The sequence below is a fragment of the Notothenia coriiceps genome, unplaced genomic scaffold (genome assembly GCF_000735185.1).
Source record: "Notothenia coriiceps isolate Sejong01 unplaced genomic scaffold, NC01 NC01_scaffold00015978, whole genome shotgun sequence".
Classification (NCBI taxonomy): domain Eukaryota; kingdom Metazoa; phylum Chordata; class Actinopteri; order Perciformes; family Nototheniidae; genus Notothenia; species Notothenia coriiceps.
In genome coordinates, this window is record NW_011348679.1 from 85,421 (window position 1) to 93,457 (window position 8,037).

Consider the following 8,037-nt stretch of genomic DNA (forward strand, 5'->3'; position numbering starts at 1 on the left):
TTTGGGGAGTCAACTTGTCAAACCCTAGTGAAGCTACAGCAGCAAGATAACTCCAGACTGTGACATAAATACACTGATATTCAATAGTTTGCACATGGGCTGCTGTTAACAAACTTCAGAAATAAACATTTAACATGACATTTATTGAACAATCCACGCTGCAGCTGCAGAGACCGCTGTCTTCTTGAAATGCCCACTGTCTTCCTGCAGCCTTCATGTAGCAGCGTTAAACACACATTAGACAAACCATGTGCTTTGTGCACATCCAAAAAGGTAAAAAGCAAGAGCTACCTTACGCACACACACACACGCAAAGACACACACGCCGCGGCATGATTCATTCTGCAAGCAAAACGCATACAGGCTGCTACAATGTAGCCTCAAAGCCCCAACGCTTTGGAGATCAACGCGGCATCTGTTACTAACGAAATGCACAACCTGCCGGTTCAATCCCGACGGCACACAGCAGCGTGATAGTAAATATAAAGCTGCCGTTTATTACCACGGGCTCCGACGTGCTCCTCACTGCCAGTTCAAGTGGTCACTCTATTGTTGAGAAACAATCTGAGCCAAAGTGGAAACAAAACCTTTCCCGAGACAAGAGCCTCGAAGCGCCACACCGGAGAACAGGCAAGTTTGCAGTTACTCACCGGGTTACAAAGCGGAGAAAGTCCTCGGTAATTTTCGGCTCTTGTTTTTAAATATCTTCCCCCCTCACGGCCACTGAGAATGGGCTCAACGTCAGTGGGTGAGTAACTGAATAGACTCGGAGAGAGCGCAGTAAGTTGAAGTGTCAAATTACATTGGCTATTCTATTACCAAAGGGACCCATGCTCGGTGGCTGCTGACAAAATGTGTCGCGGATTTTTCTGCGGAGAAGCCATGAGGAGAGAGCCGGGAGCCGGACTGAGGCTCAGCTCTGCGGCCATCTGCTGACTGAGACCCGCTCCCTATGTGGAGGAACCATCCGGGTCTATTGCTGGTAGCACATTCTTCTTTATTTGGTGGGATTTTAAAAGGCGAGTAAACAGTGGGGACAAGTGGGCTAACACATTAAAATGGAAATAAGGCATGCTGGGTATTTTTATTTGGTGTCTCTTTATTGATTCAATTAACTTAACGACGCATTATGGTTATTTATTGCAATTTAAAGATACATAATTTAACATAATTTAACAAAGTATTGAAGAGAGATCTGCTATGTATTAGGTTATTCAACACTTGTAGATGTCAGTCATAAACAAATATGAATTTGAATTTATTTTTAAAAACTCGAAAAACTTTAAATCAAATAAAACTACAACTAATAAAAAATAATATTTAAAAAAAATATATTTAATCTTTGCAAAAAATGTCAAACTTCAAAAACATTCTAAAGAAATATAACAATATCATGAAGTACTGATATTAAAAAACAGGATATTTAGAATCGTGAATCTTTATTCAAATTAACTGGGATTTCCATATGTAATACAGGTTGTCAGCTTACTGTCAAATCAAGTAATTAAAAAGTTAACATAAGCTATAATGCTTTTGATAGCCTATTAAACAACAACAAACACGCACACGCTCTCATTCCAGCCTATTAAAGCCATACAGTGATTAGAGCATGTTCACGCCTGCGCTCTGCCTTCCCATGATCCTCCTCGGAGCAGACTGCCACCCTCCGTGTTTTGCAGTTCACCGCTCTCTGATGGAAAGCCCTGAATAACAAAGACATGTTTGAGAGCAGCAGCGGCATCAGCAGCAGCACCAGCAGCAGCAGCAGTCTGGGCTGAGCACTGACGTCAAGGAGCCATGACTGTGCCAAGCAGCATCCAGACTCCAGTCCACACACACACACACACACACACACACACACACACACACACACACACACACACACACACACACACACACACACACACACACACACACACACGACCTGATGGTGCCACTGTGGCCTGTCTGGAAGCACCCCATGTCAGAAGTTAGAAACACACCACCCTGTCTGCTGTGATTGACTCTCTAAAGTTGGGTTGTGATTAAGGTCAGAGTGGAGTTTTCTCGCTCTGAAGCTTTTACCCTTACAGTAGAAGTCATCCTAAGTGATCCACTCTGCTGGGGAGTCCTCCGAGCCCCTGCTTTCTGGCCTGTGTATCCACCCCAGCTGTCTAAGTTAGGGGGAGGGATATGCTGGAACAATAGACGCCATTTGTCCTGCTAAAAGGTGACAGGAAGCATTGATTTCAGCCTGTTCCAGCCTTGTAAGCCATCCCTAAATTGGCTAATGGGAATATTTCCCTCTAACGGAGATTGAAAAAAATGTAGGAAATTGTGACTCACAGCAGTTGCATCAGTAGGCAGGAACAAACTTTTGATTACAGGATACCAAAGCCCCATTGATTTTATTGAGCTGTTCATTAAATAAAGCAATAAAGCCCTGCACGGTCAATGGGGGATTGTTGCAAGGTGCAGCAAAAACAGCTTACATCTAAACGAAAGGCAACTATGTTTAAGGTACGGGAAACAAAGAAGAAACTGGCAAACAGATATAAACTCAAATTATACTTAAATTAGTAACGATTTGTTCCAATTAACGTTTAATCAGCCAAGTTACTTTAGAGTCTGCAGCTGCTAAAGTGCACAAGCAAAATATGTTTTTATTCTAATTTGTCCTTACAATTAAAACTTTTTAAAGCCCAAATCGATTTTGAGGATGAGGCAAAATGTAAACATTGTAATCATATCCTCTAAATTAAATGTAAGAGGTTGGAGGAGTTTAGATCTTTTTTTTTCTTCCATACAGCCACTTTTTTGGTGATCTCGCTGATAAGACTTCCTAATTTGTCTCCTATTAGTAGCTTGAAATAGCTCCCATTCACCAATTTGTCTCAGGTCACTTCAGATTGTTACACTCAGCAGGAAGAACCAGCAGTATTCTTCAGGGGAATGTCATGTATAGTGAAATTGTCAGTAGAGCCATAAACATTTTAGCATGTGATGGACTTCATGACAGGAAGAAAACTGACATGATAATTGACATTTCTCAATACTTGTCACCTTTTTTACAGAATAATTGACCATGATGAACTCCACGACTCTTCTACAGGGTTGTTTTGAAACGGATCACTTTGTCAGATCTGTGATAACCGTGTTGTGACACCTTCTCTTTCAAAACGGTTTGACATCTGCCAGCGCGAGACACACCGCCCCAAATATAGATCGGAGTTTTCCTTTTCACAACTGGGTCAAGGAGTCTGAGAACAAGACTGAAATGTTGAGCAGATCTAAGAGTTGTACTTGTATTTGACTCTTAACAATGTAAATATAACTATCTGGAAGGTTTATCTTAGGGATGAAATGCCATCTCTGCCGTTTCCCTCAGTTGCCCCCACTTGTGGCAACTTAATCACAAAGTCAAAGCACTTCTTAGAAATATGGAAGATTGCCATCTTAATAGGTTGTTTGAGAGTATGAGTTTAGTCATTGACAGTGCAAATTAATAAACCACATGGTAAAAAAAACAAAAGCATAATTAGCCATAAGGCTATCTTTCATCTGCAGTCCCTGGCCCAGGTGTTACAAAAGTCTTCTTAAAATACATCAAAGCAGAATCAAAAACAGGGCTTGCAGTTTAAAAAGGCTTCCTGAAATACATCAGGGCAAAGAAAAACAGGGCATGTCGTTTAAAGGTTGCAAAAGGACAAGCAGTTATTAAAAGCAGTTGAAGCAGTAGCGGCTTACATACATATAGGACGGCTTTGCAAACAAACAGAACATGGCAGCAAAAAGAGAATTAGTGCTGATGTATGTTTATTAAGACATTGTTTCATTGGTTACTGACGGAACGGTTAAGGAGAAATCCATAATGACAGAGTAGAATGAAAAAAAAAGAAGGTATTTAAGATGTTATGGAAGCAAGAAAGCCCAAAACCTGAAAATTAAAGACATTTGTCTGCCTGAGGTGTCGAGCCACAACATAATATTGCAATCTTCTCTGATACATCCCTTTGTGACACCATTGGTTGGTTCTCTAATTTACATGAACCACAATCTCCCCCAACCTTAATCACATGTTTTGTAAACCTGAACACACACAGGAAGCGACAAATAAACGTCATCTTCAGTCGACAGGGTTAACTTATGACTCAGAGTGTCTCCCTGCCTGTATTTCACCAAGAGAAAAGCATCACAATGAAACTTCCTTTCTTTTTGTTACATTTCAGTATAACAGCCCATACAAGCTCATATTGTCTTGTAGTAGGTTGTCGGCCAGATGGCTGTCATGAAGATGAATGGACACCATATTAGTTAGTCGTGTAGACACGGAAACAAATGATGCTGTCTGCTTTTGTGGGTTAAATCTGAATAAGTTTGATACATTTTCAATTTCATAAATATTCTCCACAAATGATTTTCTTCTCTTGAGAAAGTATTTACCACATGAATCAAAACCCTCTCAGAGAGTTATATATCATTGATGCTGGACCCATATATCCTGCTGCTCCTTACATAAAACAGCACAATGTGATCTTTGAAAAGTGTAGGCAGGAGAAATGTCTGTGTTTTCATTTACAGTTCCCACCTGGTTTATGAATGGACAACCGACAGGCTCCAGAGAACCAGCCCACATCCTCCACAACCAACCAACCAACCGCTGGCTGTCTTCCAGTCCAAATGTGTTCACAGTGCACACTTTCCTCTGCCGTGGACAGAGAGCTCATGCTGCTCTGTGGTATGTCCGAAAATATGGAGAGAGATAGTGCTGGTGGCCTCTCAAGGGTCTACTTACTGCGATGTCCAAGAGCTGTGCTGGCATATTTTGCTCCACTTTCTTGTTTCGCTGAAACATGAAAATGTGACTTAAATTATAGCTGCAGACGACAGCTTTTGTTCTTTCATCTTACCAAGACCCTTAGGTTCATGTGTGTCCCTCCTCAAGGGCTCTGTAAACAGGAGATGACTATTGCTCTATATTTGACAAAAAGACAAGAGGGAAATGTGTTAAACCCCATTGATTCTCATTACAGTGGGAGAGGCAGGCAGGAAAAGGGAACAGACATACCTAGACAGGTTGTGTTGAAGCCTCCTGATGATTTCCTCCCCTTGTTTTTTTTTCTCCTGCAGACTTCTTTTTGAGCAGCACCAGCAGAAAGCTGGCTGCCGGCACCCCATGCTGCTCTGCTTTTGGGGGAGCGGAGAGCCAATCAATGTGTGCTCACAAAGGGGGGAGAGCATTCAGAAAGCCAACTGTTCCCTCAGGCTATGGGCAATGAAGAAGTGGGAGAGACAGAGGGAGACAGCAGAGAGAGAAAGAGGCAAGGGGGTTGACAACATGTTTCCTTTGCTGCTATATACTGAGAGGAATAACATGATCACTGCAGCACCCTGACATAAAACAAAGCTGACTGGAGTTCACTGAGAGGCACGAATAATGCTTGTTAGATAGAATAGAGCTATGCGGCTACTTATAAATGTCATTTATAATAAGTTAATGTATTATTATTATTTTTAGTAGTAGTTGTTCAGTATACAGAATAAATTGTGAAAAATGCCAAGGTTAACATTGAAAAGTTACCAGGATATTGTCAATTAACTGTTTGCAATTGAGAAAAGCAGAATGTCCTTGGTGTATAAAAAGCTGTAAACAAGAACATGTTGGCATTTTGACGAAGGACAAACAATATTTTTGCCATTATTAGCCCACCATTATTTAATTGACAGTCGCATAATAGAGCAGCAGGATGATATCCGTCCAATTATTTTAACATTGAACAAAACAGTTGCTTGATTTTCCGCATGTCGTCTAATGACTTAAAGATAACTCCACTGATTTAATATTACACGTCCATAATGTTGGGGCACAGGTTTTGGTAAAATGTAGCTTTTTCAAACGGCACACTCCTGGTGTGTAAGGCTTTTCAACAAGTCCTTCAAACATAAAAAAAAAGATCCAACACCTTCTCAAATCACTGATGAAAAATAAATTGGCTTTATATTGTGACAATGCTCTGGTTAGGGCTTATAATGATGTGGTGAGGGTTAGAGGGAAGAGCATGATCTTTCGGTAAAACAGACGCTTAGTAAAGGTTAGAGAAACATTGTTGGATGGATTAAAATTATTCCTTCATTATGGTTCGGGACCTTCATTTTTATACAATAATAAAGATGTGGCTAAGGTTAGGGAATCATGGTTGGATTTAAAACAAGTTGACTGTTGGTAGGAAACAGTGGTCTTCATTGTTAAAGTCCCATGTTTTGAAAACTTAAAAAAGTGAATTTACGTAATGTGCGAAATCTCCGTAGAGTGCTCTCTTAATCAATTTTGCATGCACTGAATAACATTTTATAAAATAAAGAGCAGAATAAAGCAGCACTGTCGGTTTATGAATTGCCTAAGGAGTAATTGTTTCATACTTTCTTAACTACATGTTCTGCCTTTAGACTAACAAATAGGAAAACAACAAAATGATTGTCACTTACGAACTTACTTACATTATTAAATGATTCATCAAAATTAAAACATGTTGAACAAGTTACATTTTGTACAAACATTCTCATTAACTTATAAATAAATACTTAAAAAATACTTTACTTTGCTGCGTACCCAAGAAAAATATATAATATTACATCCATCTTTACAATGTTTTCTTTAGTAAATCTTTACTTTCTTGGTAAAAAAGTTTAATATCTGTTTTTTAACACAATATACTCAACTTGTATTTCTTTGCAACAATTGATCAGCTATTTTTTTCACCATCTACTTAATACAAAATAAAAAACATTTATTTTTTCTTCGTTATTTGTTATCTTAATGGCAGCTGCACTGCTGTACGGTATGTGTGGGTTATAGATGTTTTGTCATGCACTGGGAATTATGTATAATTTGCCTCAAACAATCTCTGCGTGGCAGATTGAGCTCACAGTGGGTGTTCCACTTAATAAAATCACTTAGTGTAACAATTCCCACCTTGACATCCCTCTGTTCCCTCTCAGAGGAGAAAGTGTAGGTATAATGCACTACTGCAGAGACTTTTTTGTTTTCCTTTTATGTATTACCTGACAGGAGGTTAACTAGCTATTTCCAGACCCATTATTCTTCTGTAACTCCAGGGCAGAGTGAAAAGTCAATTATAGTCAAAGCATACTGTGTTTGTCAGAATCCCAGGCTTTTGATCTCCCCGAATAATTTTCTACTAAAATGTGAGTGTTTAATTATTAGCAAGACATTATAGGGCTTAATGAGATACCACAGTAAATTGCATTGTGGTTTCATATTCGCTCATAAAAAAAGAAGCGCATCTCACCAGGATGGCAGTTCCTCAACAATATCAGAGCTAGTCCATCCAGCGCTTGACATTTAAGTAAAATGCTCTTCTTTGCCTCATCATAGAGGATGGGTTCCAGCTCCTCAACTGGGAAATGTCACATGGTTTTTTAAGGTCAGGTTGGATCTCTTCGGTTATTTTTCATCAAAGGAGCTTAGCTTAGTGCTTCCCTCTTGTGATAATTTTACATCAAAATGACAGATATCTAGATATAACATAACCTTGCGTGCCATGATATCAACAGGCTTTCAGCGATTACAGTTTCTCCGTATTTCTACTTTTTGCTGTAACTGTTGCATTTTACGTAAAACATGGTGCTTTATTGCATTATGGTGCACTGATAACTCTTTTCCGGATGCCGCTTTTTTTGTTGTTGGTGCAAAACACTCAAGGTGGGGTTTTCCTCTGATGTTTTGAAGCACTAAAACATTTTTCGGCAGGCCTGTCCACTTTAGCTGCCCGATGTTCTCACCGGAGTTGGGTCATTTACTCACAGGAATGAAAAAGAGAGACTAGCAAACAACAAAGTAGGACTAGCAATAGAAGATGCAATAATTTGTTTTTTTTTAAAGGGAGGATATACCATGTATTTAGTTTTTCTTTTTTTGTTTGTTACTTGATGACCTTTAAAAAAAGTGACAGAGATAACATTTTGAAATTGAAGGTTGAGTTTTCGTTGTGGTTTGTGCCAGGTTTTTGGAAATAACAATAAATCATTAAGGGTGTT

General features: G+C 39.4%; 1 protein-coding gene across 1 annotated transcript in view; it reads right to left on the bottom strand.

Annotated features, from left to right (window-relative positions):
- LOC104949354 (zinc finger MIZ domain-containing protein 1-like) overlaps positions 1–898 on the bottom strand; it is a 74,704-nt gene extending 73,806 nt beyond the window's left edge. The window contains exon 1 of the mRNA XM_010775711.1: positions 651–898. The gene's annotated coding sequence lies outside the window, so the exon portion shown is untranslated. The remainder of the gene's footprint in view (positions 1–650) is intronic.
- Positions 899–8,037: the final 7,139 nt, after the last annotated feature.